This window comes from Staurois parvus, unplaced genomic scaffold, assembly GCF_062004578.1.
Source record: "Staurois parvus isolate SC_StPar_1 unplaced genomic scaffold, SC_StPar_1.0 ptg000630l, whole genome shotgun sequence".
Lineage (NCBI taxonomy): Eukaryota > Metazoa > Chordata > Amphibia > Anura > Ranidae > Staurois > Staurois parvus.
The window spans coordinates 1,390,873-1,405,355 of NW_028318426.1; the positions used below are offsets into that span (position 1 = coordinate 1,390,873).

The following is a 14,483-nucleotide window of genomic DNA, read 5'->3' on the forward strand; positions in this document are numbered from 1 at the left end:
GATTCTTTTGTTAAACAAAACAATCATATGTAGCTAGTGGCACTGGAATATCTATAACAACATAGTGTACTTTAAAATGTATTCTACTTGCAGCCAAGGCTATCATCCAGAGCTGGAGGCTGCTTTTGCTCAACATTTTGAAAGTGGTGTTGGCTCTGGGAGAAGGATGTGCATATTGCTGATGAGGTGTGTTCTGCTCTAGAACTAACCGTAACTAACCCTAGAAATTCCAGAAGTGATGCTAGTTCTTGGGCATAACTAGCATCACTATTCTAGCCTGTAGAGCACTGCGTGAAGTTACTTAGTTTGTAAGGCTGAATAAAGACACCAGTCCTTCCAGTTCAACCTGTATAGGTGTGTTTGTCAATACAATTTCCCATATCCCTGTATATTGTGTTTACAAAGATGCCCATGTAAGAGTTTTTTTTTAGAAAACTTGCTTTGATTGCTTTTGGTCCTCCCTGTGATAAGAAGCAAGGGCAGCAATAGTAACAAACATGAGGCTCCACCAAGCTGATATGTCATGTTTGTGTTTGGTGCTTTAGGGCTGGTTCATTGTGCATGCATGAGAGATCACCCTTTGAGGTCTTTGGCCACCCTTTGACATATGTGTGACAAAATTTCAAGACCTTTATATAGTAATGTTTTAATGGCTGTTGGAGCATTTTTCTTTTTTTAACATGGGAGAGCCTAAATCCTAAAAGCCAAAACATACCAGCACCAAGAATTTATAGCTTTCACCTTTGCTGGCCACACACACCAGGTTTTAGCTTTCTCGAAAAATGCGATTTCACAAAACACAACATACCACTATCCATGCCATATACATGAAAACATATCAACTGCAGGTGGTTGGTTGCCTTCATTCATTCGTTTTATATTTTGTATTTGATTTTTACAACTAAATTACAAGTCTCAAAATTGTTGTGGGAAACATTAAAATGAATGAAAAGAGGGCATCTGAGAAGATCTAAAATACAAAATTTGTTTCTCAGAAGACAAGGAACCTGTAGAATGAAACTTATTTTTTTGGTTCAGCACAATGCCTCCTTCAGCTTAGAACAATGACACATATCGCCATTCTTCTCTGTTGAATGGAGGAATGCAAGAGGCTTTAAAAAATAGAAATGGCTTGGTTAAAGTCTTGTGTAATCAAATTACTATTATGTAAAGAGAAAAAAAAATCCACTTTATTAGAACGACCCTATTGCTATGGGGGTCTCTTTAACCTATTGGGAGGAACTAAGGAAGCTGTCATTGCTGAGCTCTTCCTGTGAAATTACTAGTTCGCTTACTACCATGCTGATCCATTGGTACTTTTCAAGTTTCTGAGTCAGAACAAATATGTCTACTGGTTTGCATGATTTTTCCAAGTCATTTTCTCAGAGTAGTCAGACAACCAGTTTATCTAGCATTTTAGAATGTAAGCAATGGCAGCCTCTGTATTCACCCAGTACAAGCTTCATTTAAGATTAAAAAGCTTCAAGCCACCAGAATTATAAGGTGGGGCTGGAACTGGGGAACTCATTAGTTAGCATGTTCTCATGCTTGTATCCATGGCTAATAACTGCAGAGATTTGGCTAGTGAGGCTAAAAATTGTAGATTAATTATTTCAAGGTGAAAAGTGGAGACATTCCGTCATTATGCTTTCTGACAGAAGGGTCATTTTACTGCCAAAACAATAAATGTCACTGATTGGTTTAAACAAAAAAAAAAAAAAAGACCTATGTTACGTTGCTCAATTTTGCATAAATCATTAGGATGTATAAAATTACGGATTTTAGCTGTTAAAACAGCTGTGTGGTTAGAATATTTCTACACGTTTGCCATAGCAATTTTCTCCACGTAACCTATTAGTTTGTTGTGTCCTTTGCAAATTGTCGAAATACTTATTCTCAAATTTCATTATGTATCCCAGTTATTTGTGCCTTGCAGTGATCATTTTTCAGGCCATCTGTTCTGTTAGTCTGTAAGCATCCCTCAGATAAGTGACATATTTTTGCCCCAAGAATTGTCGGGATGTGATGTACACAACTGTGTACACTGTAATGTATCCCATTCATCGTAGCAGATGTCATGCCTCCCATTTTTTGAGCGGGCATTTACATAGTTCAAAGTCCATCAATTCATCAGTAAAGTATGTGGGGGTGAAAGGAACACTTGTACTGTATATGTTGTTCAGCAGTAATGGTGCATCTCCATTCCACTGCCAGGGGCCCAGAAGTGTCCAAACTGTAATATGGTCAGTGTTTTTATGGCTTACAGGTCACACAGCCTAGCCAAGGGCTTGACCATACAACTGAAAATCTCTAGCAGTTGGTCAAAATTAGCCCATGACAGGTCATTCTGTGTGGAGCTGTAAATTTTCTCGATCAGTTCCCAGATGGGTTTTAGATGACCCCATAAAATTTTGTTGTGTCAAAACTATCAAGTTTTGTAGTAAATTTATATAGCGGTCTCTGGGCCGAAAATATAATAGCCATGCACCCCCTTCCCTGGAGCCTACATGGATAGATCATAATTCTAAGTTAATATTAAAGCATAAAGGTTTTTTTATTTTTATTTGAAAAGTTTCTTAAACCGTTGGATTACCGTGGAGTTTTCCTTTAGAGAAAAAACTAGATTCCAACTGTCCCTCTGTTTGACCTGGATACCTATGCCCTGTTTTCTTCTATAACAGCCACTGTTTTAGGGCATAAAATGTATTAATACCTGCCACTGTTTTTTATATTGATTAATATGGTCCACCCTAGAAATGTGTGATGTGGAATTCCACTACTTTGCTTATTTTCAAGTGCAATTATAAAGAAAGTCCTGCTGTGGCCATAACAATTGCATTTTTTTTCGTCCTGAAATCGGATAGAATCTTGTTCTTGTAGTCAGCATAGGTTGGAGGAGGCTGCTATTGCTGCGTCTCACAAGATATTTTCTTAAGCTGGCCATAGATTGAAATTTGGCCAGTTCAGCAGGAGCTGAACAAATTTTGATCAGTCTATGGGCAGGCTGGTTGTACTGAAGCCTGTCCTTTTTTTTTTTTTTTTCTTTTTTTCAATATTTTCCTTTTTTGGTGCGATCACTGAATTCTGACGGCGGGAGGTTTCCTCCATCGACACAGACTGTGTTAATGGGGTAATCAAGCAATTTTCTTACCTTCAACCACAGGAAATTGCATAATCTATGGCCTGCCAAAAACCTTGATCAGGCACAAGACATGTAGATCAAGACATATTAGTGTTTTATAGTCTATTTTTCCTATATCATTGTCATCTTCGTATTTTATGATTTGAAAGTGTTTGTGTTGAATTAGGCAGTTGCACTGAGCACAATGGCACTGGATAAGTACAAACTACAAAGACTTGGCTGCCACTAGAGAGCCAGCTCTATAAACTCAAACGCAATAGCAGATTACACATCAGAATCAGGCAAGGTCTGAAATTTGCAAAGTAAAACTCCAATAAATTGAAACCTCTTTAATAGAGTGAAATGTTTTCACTTCATTGGAGTTTTAAGTTGACCATCTACTACTTGGATTTTGGGCAATTTCTGCTATATCTGCCAAAATTTAAGCTGTGGGTACTCCTGTCAGCTCCACCTGGATCGACAGCCTTTGAAAAATTGTCAAACAGCGACTGCATCCTATCAGAAGCAGTCACTGCTGGGGAATTCAAGCAGCCGAAGTTGTTGCAGCTGTCTGAATGCAATAGCTGGCAGTAGAGATCCATTTGCACAGTTTAGTGTGGATGGAAGAATTTTTTTAGAATTTTCCTGTTCAACCCATGCCCCCAGTTAAAAAAATAAAAAAAATCTCACTGGGGTTTTAATCTTTCCCCTAGCCAACTAATACCATTTTTTTTGCTGTCCGTGTTGCTTTTGATTTTCCCTAACTTCCTGTCTAGCAAGCTGAAACCGTAGCAGAAGGGAAATCTCTCCAAGGCTGGCCATAGATGAGTAGAAAACTGTTTGAAAATGTAGAGATCTGTGAAATGAGTGTGTTATAATGCCATCATTGATACCAATTTTTTCCCACCACTTGTCGACGTTGTCGTTCAAGCACAAAACAAACGGTGCATTTTTGTTGAGCCATTACAGGATAAATGCTCGTGCTCATGAGCACCTTGATTTATCATGCTATTCTGGATCAATTCTGCTACTCACGCTTCAATCGTTCGCTCAAACTAAAAAAATTCCAACATGACTGTTCTATTTTTTTTTTTTTACAGAAATCTTTGAATTTCAAAAATCGAGCTCACTAACATTTAGAAAGTTGATTGATCGGGCTTTTAAAACAAAATTTTTAATAATTTTCTACTCATTTATGGCCAGCTTAGGGCTGGCCAGACACAGTTTGTTTTTTGTTCAGTGAATGGGAACAGGTGGATGGAGTTTCAAACTATTTCCTACTCATTGATGGCTAGCTTAGGGCTGCCCATACACACTTTGTTTTTTGCTCAGCCAGTGGGAACAGATTCCTCCATTTACACAAACCAGGTGGATAGAGGACCCCCCACTAGCACATTGTATTCTGACAAGGGCACCCATTGCTGTCAAAATACACTGATTGGTAGCTGTAGCTTCTGGTCCTTGGAAAATTTTCCAACATGTTCCTTCAACCGAAGATTAAATAATCAACTGCTGTCGAGCAGGGGAGGCCATACACTGGCCAAAGTTTGGCCAGTGACTGCTGGACCAAAATTTGATCAGTTTATTGCCAGTTTAAGAGGGACACAGCTGTAAAAACTTGCTAGGGGTTTGACGCTTTCCACACTGCATTAAAAAAATGTATTTGTGCAATTATCTTCTCTTTAGATCCTTATTCCTATTCATATCCCTTTTATATTGATATTCATATGAGAGTGCAAGCTGTCTTTATTCCAGATTGGAACATAAGCTCATCAGAGCTGTGGGTACACCGGAAGCAGCTACATATGCCTGATTAAGGCCTGGTTCCTACTGATGCAATTTCAGATGCAAATTGGGTCACACACAATCGCTTGACAATAGAATAACATTGCTTCCAGTGATGCCTGTGACTGGGGAAGGGTTCTGTGATACTTTGGTGCGATTTAGAGTTCACCATGAAATCTGCAAAATGCATCCAAAGTTGCATCAAAGTCGCACTATATAATCACACTTCAAATTCCATTCCATTACAATTGCATTGCAGTAGAGTGAACTGAGCTTAAAAGATTAAAATGACATTAAACTGGTTTGAAAAAATAAATTCTGTTCCAAGTATTTTAAAAAAAACGTACCTTCTATTGTTCTCAACCTCCTAAAAAAAAAAAAAAAAAAAATGGATTTTTATATGTGATCTGACTTCATGAGTCAGACTTCAGAGGGTGGCTGAGTTAGTTCTCAATGGTCCCACTGTATGTAGGAGGGTGGCCACCCTCTCTTGCTTGCTCCTGAGTCCCTGGGACTATGGAATTTGTAGTGTGTATAGAGCAGTGCACACAACCACAATAAGTGTGCACTGCTTGTTCCAAACAAACAGAAGTGAGAGGGAAAAGAAGAGAGTCAGAAGCTCAGTGTTTCAAGAAGCCAGAACTTAATGAAAAATGGATTACAGGGTCTTTAAGTTGTAAATGTATATGGAGAATATTTGGGGAAAAAATATCATTTAGTGTCACTTTAATGTTTATCATTTGCGCAATGCCAAATAATCCCTGCACTGACTGCCACCCATCCACCCAATAAATTGAATTCAAAACACTAACAACAACTTACAAAGCCATCCACAGCTCAGCTTCCACTAAGTTTCAAAATACCAACCAAATTGCTCTCTCTTCATTCCTTCCAAGACCTCCTGCTCTCTAGCTCCCTTGTCATCTTTTCCCATGCTCACCTCCAGGAATTCTCATGAGATTCTCCCTTCCTCTGGAATTTCCTACCCCAATCTGTCCGACTAGCTCCTACTCTTTAGATTTTTAGGTGATCCCTGAAAACCTCTCTCTTCTTTCCATGTAACAACTGTATTGTATTTCCATTTTCTCCATTAGCTCATCCCCTACAGTTATTACCTTTTGTATATCTTGTCCCTCTCTCTAAGATTGTTTGTGCTGAAGACTGTGCTGGACTGACTGGATCAGTTACTGGTCGTAGGCGGGTGGGTGGATAGGGAGAAGTCCCTCCAGTCAATTGTACCCAATGGTGGAGATTGGAGGCAAACCCTCTTAGGGTTTGGGCTACTGCCTTTCTGGTATGGCCTTGAGGTAGTTTCCACATGTATACATGGAATAGTAGAAAAGAAGGAGCGCCTGATGTCCAAAAGAATGCACTTTTGATGGTAGATTAGGAGGCATTTATTGAGAGTAATGACAAGTACATCGCCAAAGCGTTGTGGGAGAAAAGTCTCATTTCTTCAGGGCTTTTCTTTCTCCTACACAGCAATTTCCACATGTAACTCTCTCTCAGGTAGCTTCCTTCATCTCAGGGCATTGGCTCGATGTACTTGTCGTTACTCTCAATAAATGCCTCCTAATCTAACATCAAAAGCGCATTCTTTTGGACATTGGGCGCTCCTTCTTTTCTAATACTCCCTCTAAGATTGTAAACTCTAATGAGCAGAGCCCTCTGATTCCTCTTGTATTGAATTGTATTGTAACTGTACTGTTTGCCCTCAAGTTGTAAAGCTCTGCGCAAACTGTTGTTGCTATATAAAGCCTGTATAATAATAATAATAGAATGGCAGTATTTGATCATCTATTTAATAGTAAAGGACCTGGTATGTTCTTTGAAGCTGTTTCTCAGGCAGACATCTGCTTTGCAGAATTTCACACCAGAATTGAGGAAAATGGTACCGTAATTTCACATGTGTGTGCACAGTGGCGGGGAATGGTATTCTCACATGACCGTGTCAAATAATCATCTCTTTGTAACTGATTTCACCAGCAAACTAGGCCTTAGATTTGTAGCTGTATTCAACTATAGCTATAAAAGAGTGTTTAAGATAGATGGTCAAATCTATCATATCCTCAAATATTTGGCTACTTTGTGAACAATCAATAAGAATTGTATAGTTGCTACAATATTTTATTTATTATAGGTATTTGTAAGGCCCGTCCATTCCACAGAACTTTACGAACTGTACAGCTTACATTTCTATTTTTCTTTATGTGGTTTTTCAGAAATTGTGGACCAAGAGTGCTTTGTCCTCTGTTATGAGAATATGGCCATTTGTCCCAACTTTGTATGGTAGGAGGCTCTATAGATGGTCAAACTGGATGGAATAAATATGCAAGGTTCACGTTAGGCCTGTGGAAGGCTGCATCCACTTGGTTCTGAAAAGTATTAAAGAGCGGAGCTAATATTTGCAGCTTAAGGCTGCCTCTTTTATATCTGAGACAGTTTGTAACGTATTCCAATTATTTATACTGACAAATGGTAAAAAGAAGGGCTAGGGGAGCTGTATGGAGGCCAAAAAATGTATGATGTGTGTGCTGTAAGGGCTGGTTTTTACCAGAAATGACACAGGAACATACAGTGCTTTCCGTGGGGGCAGTGCGATTTCCTCCCATGTATTTGAATGGGCTGAAATCGCACTGGATACTACTAAACATGTTCACGTCACCGGAATACAAAGACAATTTTTATAGAGGACAAAAAAGTGCAAATGCAGAGTAACTGGATCGGATGATACTTCTATGCCACGCGATCTGGACCTGGATTTGGGGTGTGGTTAGCATTGCGCTGACACCCACTGCAGATCGCAAGGGGCAATGTGTTTTGAACACGTGTTTCCTACACAATGTTTTGGTGTGAACTGGCCCTAAAACAACACTGAGAAATATCTAAATCCCACTTCAATTCTTGGGTTGCTAGAAAGGCCGATGGATTTTGTTTTTTTTTTCTTGATTTAGAGTATAGTTCTGAAGGGGATATCTGCTGAGTACAATTAACAGAATTAAAAAAAAAAAAAAGTAGTCTTTTGTGAATATCCAACTAAATTCTGTTGTTTGTGGCCGGTAATGGCAAATGTACTTTTTCTGATAAAACTTGTATTTGTTGGTAATGAGCAATTTTGTGGTTTCTGTATATTCCATAATCTTTGTTAGCCTGCTGGGATTTTTCTTCTATTAAAATTGTCTTTGTATTCCGATGACGTGATCATGTTTAGTAGTAACCAGAGGGCAGTATTCGCTAAAGCCGCAGTAATTGAAAATGTAAGGGAATGTGGCCGCCCAGGGATAAAGGGGTTAATTCTCCCCAAATTACCTCTGTAACACTGCACAGACTGAGCTGTCTTTCCTCCTGTAGCAGACCTGCCATTGAGGCATTAAAAAGCTGTAATTTCCTGTCGAGCGCCCCCTCCCTCCCATGTCTGTGGTGCTTTAAGCTTTGTGTCCTATGGATTGTGGCTGCCTGCTAACAAATCTCTATTGTCCAGAGCATGGAGGGCTGGCGGGGTCTGAAGAATTGCTGTCTGGTTTCTATTCAAATCCAGGTAGCCGTATCTATGAAAGAGACTGTTCCAGTGGCTACGTGAGGGACTTGGCAAAGGACTATAGGGTACAGCCAGACTGCACTGAGCACGTTTGTAAAAAAAAAAAAAAAAACTGCCTGTCGCTTCAACTGCATCATGAGGCAGCAGGTCTCGCAGGCCACAATTTGCAGTACACGGCACTAAATGCATGCATCTATGGATACGCATTATTGATACAAGGATGGGAATAACACAGCACCTGCTTTACATACACATTGTTCAGAATCCTTATTTGAACCCAGTGGCTTGTTTACATATGGAGAGCTGAAAACCAGACGGTTTACATTCAATACAACAAATGTAAATGGCAAACACGTCAATAAAAAAAAAAATAAAGAAAGCTAATAGCCTTTGTAAAAGAACAAGTTTAAATAAAACAAATAAGCTTCTAATATCACTTTTGTTTTACACTGGCTAAAATATTTATAGAGTTCTGTAGTAGATCTTCTAAGATGCATGTTTGTATTTTTAAATAAAAAAAATAATTTTTATATATATATATTAAACACACATATAATGCACACAGATACCAGATAATTATATATATAATATGTGTGTGTATATGTATGTATATATAATCTAAAATAATGATGTAATTCTATACTATGTCTAGGATAGATGCATAGAAATGTTTATATAGAATATATATATCTTAAGTATTTGACTTCATAATATGTATATTGCAGACTCTTAACTGATTACTGTCTGAGTATGGCTCAAATTTAAAAAAAGAAAAAACACATATATTTTGTATAAAATATATATATATACACACACACACACTGTTTTTTCATATTTATACACACACATTATATATATAGAGAGAGAGAGAGAGAGAGAATTTTTTTTAATTCGTATCTGTGTGCCCAGTATATTACAGACTGGCAATGATTGTGTCTGCCTATGTTATATTTCTGTACAGTATGCTATAATATGTAGTGTAGTATTTTATTTAATGTATTCATATGTCTAGACTGCATCACAGCGGAAGCCCAGCAGAGGGAATGCTCGGTGAGCTTTGCAGATGTCCGATTTGTAAGCTTTTTTTTTTTTCTTTTTTAAATCACACTCCTTCCCACATCCAGCTCTAGTACATGCTGTGGTTTGTACGCATGCATTTGCCCCATGTCCTCAACTGCTTCCCTGCCAGACGCTCATGTGACATCCTGCAGCTGGTGCAGATGACCACAGGAGTGTAGATTGAAAAGCACAGCCCCGTCCCCTACAGCTCTACAGATTATCTAGCTAACCCTGGAAGTCAGGGGGGTGCAGTCATCACAGGTCACCTTTCCTGCAGGTATGATGGCTTACCTGTTGATTGGCCAGACCCAAAGACAGCAGCTATTCAGCAGTCTATTTAAATAAGCCTCAGAGTTGAGGAATCTGCAGCCTTGCCCTCTGTGTTGTAGAGAGTCTTAAAGCCAGACGTACACTCCTGCAGCCGTGTGTGGATCATTGTAGACAAAAGCAGGCGCGACTGGAGGGGAGGAGGATTGAAGGGGGGGGGGGGGCAGTGGGCAGGTTTGGGAACATTTCCTGTCACTTAGCACATTCCTCTTCACTTGGTCTGGGGGAAATTTGGGCGAGGGGGCATTACGTGCTGTATTACTTACTGTGGGATTTTAGTTTTTGCATTGGTTGCTGATTTGCTTTCTTTTGTCTGCTGCGATTACGCTTACTTTCCTGGGTTCACAAGCAGCTAAGCAGATTAACTCTTCTTCTGCCAAGTAGGATCGGCAGATAGTTGCGCCATTAATGGCAGCAGCTGCTGGCAACATTTTTCACATGTTTTTCAGAAAGCAACAGTTCAAGTGAGGTTGGCTGTGCAAGGTCACACTCTGTCAGGCATTACTGAGCAAAACTGTCAGACAGGAAGGCACAATAAAAAACAAAACCATAAAGGCTGTATAGTAAAGCACCAGAAAGAGCAGTAATGATGTTCTAAGTGCTGTAACCGACAGCAACCAAGCAAAGTTCATTCATCTGAACTAAGATAAAGGCCTCCTTCCTCCAAATAAAGACCAAAAAAATAAACTTTTACACTGAAAGTGGGCTTAAGGCCTCATGCACACATGGCAGCTAAAAAACGCTGCTCCTCTTGGCAGCAGCATTTTGCCAGACAAAAACGCCTGACACTTGTCTAAGTGTCTAACACTTTTATAAGCGTTTAGGCGCGTTTACAGATGTCAGACCGTTAATTCATTTCATTGGCCATAATAATTTATTCTGACCATTGAAATGAATTAACACTCAAGTGCTAAACACGCCTAGCATTAACACGTCAAACATTTTTTTCTGCCAAAACGCTGCTGCTCCTGGACGCACTAGCCCTCTTTTTTTTTTTTTTTTTTCCTGCTGGTAAATGCTACTGCTACTAAAAGTCTCTGTGGAGGACTGTTTGGAAGCAGTAAAAAAACACCTGACGCTTCTAAAAGTGGCTGCAAAAATGCCCTGTGTGCATGAGGCCTAATAGTATATTTCTAATTCGCTATTACATTTGTAGCCTCGAAAGTGTTTCACTTTCTCGATGTCCTCAAAGTAAACTTTCCCTGTCTTGCTGTGCAGATGTAACAGCTTTTTTTAACAATATGTAGGGAGTTGAAGTAAGCTAGAGGAACTATCCAGAAATTGCCCCCCCTCCTTGTGTCGATTGTCCTCATGTTGCCCATACACATGAACAATATCTTGCAGGTTAGTTTTAGACCTGGGCAAATGATGGCGGGGCTAAATATTGGCCATCTCCAAGGCTTAAAGATAATCAGCTCAGCTAATGGCTAGAATGGAAGATGGTGATGTATAAATTATTAACGTTAATCTCCAAATACAGAAAGGCTTCTTCACAGTTAGAGCTGTAGTGTGGCATAGACTCCCTCAAGAGCTGGTTCTAGCCAGTGCAGTAGATTGTTTTAAAAAAGGTTTTATATTTATAGGTAAAGTTGATCCAGGGAATATCCAATTGCCTCTTGGAGGATCAGGAAGGAAAATTTATTCCCATGCAGGAGCAAATTGGATTAAGCTTTATTGGGGTTTTCTTTGCCTTCTTCTGGATCAACTGTGGGCATAGGATAGTGTATATGGAGGTTTTTAACTATAAATGTCCCACTGATGTGTTTTCTAGCCTCCGATACCCTCTCTTGCCTCAATCAATCATGATGCCAAATGCCCAGTTTCTACTTCTTCCACCATCATCTTGGATAACCAGATTTCTCCTCCATCAGGTGGTCTATGGACAAGCCATATTTAACCCAGGCGCCCCAATCTGCTTGCTATAGGATTGATTTTCCACATCATTGTTGCGTTGTTGGCAGTAAAGAAAAAAAAAATAATTCAACTGGGGCAGCACAGTGACTAAGTGCGCCTAGCAGCATTAGGGTTGTTGGTTCGAATCCCAACCACGGCACTACCTGACTGGAGTCTGCATGTTCTGCGTTGCCTGCATGGGTTTCCTCCGGGTACTCCGGTTTTCTTCTACACTCCAAAAATATGTTGGTAGGTTAATTGGCTCCTGTCTAAATTGACCCTAGTATGTGTATGTGTATGGGTTAGGTACCTTAGATTGTATGCTCATTGAAGGTTAGGGACTGATGTGAATGTACAATATATATGTAAAGTGCTGCGTAAATTGACGGCGCTATTTAAGTACCTGTAATAATATGCTTTGTTGCTTTTTTTATATTGTACATTTCTCTTTGGGGTATATTACTTACAATGCCCACAAATGACTTTGACATGTAGAAAGTGTCTCAGTCTGTGTCCCAGCTTGGTTTGCTGATGGCAAACATCAGGCATAGGAGAGGTTAAAGGAATAGCAGCTACGTTTTGTCTCTCTTGTAGAAAAGCTGCGTGACCCCTGTGTGTTCACCTATCAGGACACAAAGTGCCTGGATGGAGTTGCTTTGGCTTTGTCCCCCCTGTCTGGCTCAGTCCCTCCCTGTCTAGCAGAACCAGCCCTGCGGCTAGCAGAGTATTTGGTTACATCTTTCAGCCCTTGCCGAGCTCAGCTTTGTGTTCTTTAAAACTTGTGATGTCCATAAAGATTCATGCCATGAATATGAAATCTTACATACCGTAAGAAAAAGAAATCTCTACTAGGTGAAATAATTGAGTGTTAGCGGTGTATCCCTGCAGAACACACATACAGGATCACAGATGGCGATAGAAGAACAAAGAAAGCAAGTGCAGTTCAGCAAACAGTTCATTTTTTCCAGTTTCCAACTTGCTGACTCTTAAGGTAGTTAACAGCAGAAAAGAGAAATACTCACCCAGCAGGAAAGAGAATCCCCAGCAGGCTATTTCACATGACGATGCCGGGTCTTCAGCCGGCGTGGTGGATGGAGCCTCAGCAGCAGATGTCTTTCCTGGGGTGTGCTGTAATGAATTAACCGGTAGAAGAACGCTCAGACCTTTTGGAATGCCTGCTAACTGCACTAGCTTCTCCCTATCTTCTGCACTTGCTTTGAACTATATATGACCAGTTTGATGGACAGGAGCAAATGCAGTCATGTGCAGAACTGGAAAGCCAGCTATTTGTTGGAGTAGTCCTAGATGGGGATTGCAGGCTTCTCATTGGCCACCCAATCCTCTTGTTATTCTCACCCCCATCTCATCCTTTATTCCCGTCGCTGAAACATGACCCATTCAGAGGCTGCAGCCTACTGCTTGGGCTGTTTGGGTGTCTGCTTAGACTCCAGTTACAGCCTTAATTAAGAAGTATTGCTTCCTGTTGCAGGTTTATCTAGCCAGACATAACACCTGTACAAGAAAAAAAAGGGGGTTAACCTTTACACTGCCAGAGGTCACATTAGCTGTAATTAATAAATGACTTGTATTATGTGTACATCCTGTGAGCAGATTAACACGCACAATCCAAGTGATCATTACCATGATGATGATGGTGTCTGTAAAAGAATCTGTTCTGCTGTGCATCATTACACCCAGTCTGCCTTTTAAAGGAGATGATCCTCCAACCGGGTGATCAAAGTGATTGCACCAGTTCTGTCATTAGAGCTGTGCTGAGGAATTTGTAAGCATGGAGAAGACACTGTTGTCACATCACTCTGTGGCCTGCGGGTTTTGATGTGATCAGCTTGGTCTGTTACCATCGGTAGCTAAAAAGAAATTACAAGGGGACCACACAAATCCATTTGTCCAGGTAAATGTCTGTTGCTCCTTTTATCTTTACTATAAATACTTTTTATTTATTTCAGGTACTTGTATAGTGCCATCAATTTACACAGCGCTTTACATATATTGTACATTCACATCAGTCCCTAACCCTCAAGGGGTATACAATCAAAGGTCCCTAATTTACATTCCTACATACACATACTAGGGCCAATTTAGATAGGATCCAATTAACCTACCAGCATGTCTTTGGAGTGTGGGAGGAAACAGGAGTACCCGGAGGAAACCCATGCAGGCACAGGGAGAACATGCAAACTCCAGGCAGGTGATGCCATGGCTGGGATTCGAACCAACGACCCTAGTACTGCCAGGCAGAAGTGCTAACCATTTAGCCGCTGTGCTGTACTTTTAATTTTGAATCGATCCTAAACACACACTGTTCAATTGACATTATCTCTTCTTTCTGTAATGGCACTGTAATTATTTTACTAAGAGAAAAAGTACTTTTTTTCCTAATCCATATACAGCTGTCACTTGACCAAGCTCTTTTCCAGCCTGTCTTCGGGGGAATAGTGGCAGGAGGCACTTCTAGTCCTTTGCTACTGGTTACATGTTCAAAATTAAAAAAATTATTATACAGGATTTATATAGCGCCAACAGTTTGCTCAGCGCTTTACATTATGGTGGGAGACAGTACATGAGACAGTAACAATACGATTCAATACACGAGGGGTTCGAGGGCCCTGCTCCTTGGAGCTTACAATCTAAAAAAATAAAAACAGGTTTTGGTATACAGAGTAAAAATAAATAGCAATAAACTCTTTTAAATCATTATACAATTATATATTTTAAATCAAATCTTTATTATTTTTTGGC

At 39.9% G+C, this 14,483-nt stretch overlaps 1 long non-coding RNA gene across 2 annotated transcripts in view; it reads right to left on the minus strand.

Moving 5' to 3' along the window:
• LOC149449332 (uncharacterized) overlaps window positions 1-12,933 on the minus strand; it is a 62,898-nt gene extending 49,965 nt beyond the window's left edge. Inside the window, exon 1 of one of the 2 annotated variants that reach the window (XR_016315424.1) lies at window positions 12,746-12,933. This is a non-coding gene — a long non-coding RNA (uncharacterized LOC149449332). Of the gene's footprint in view, window positions 1-9,794; window positions 9,932-12,745 lie in introns of those variants that run through there. The other variant, XR_016315423.1, reaches the window with a different exon arrangement.
• Window positions 12,934-14,483: the final 1,550 nt, after the last annotated feature.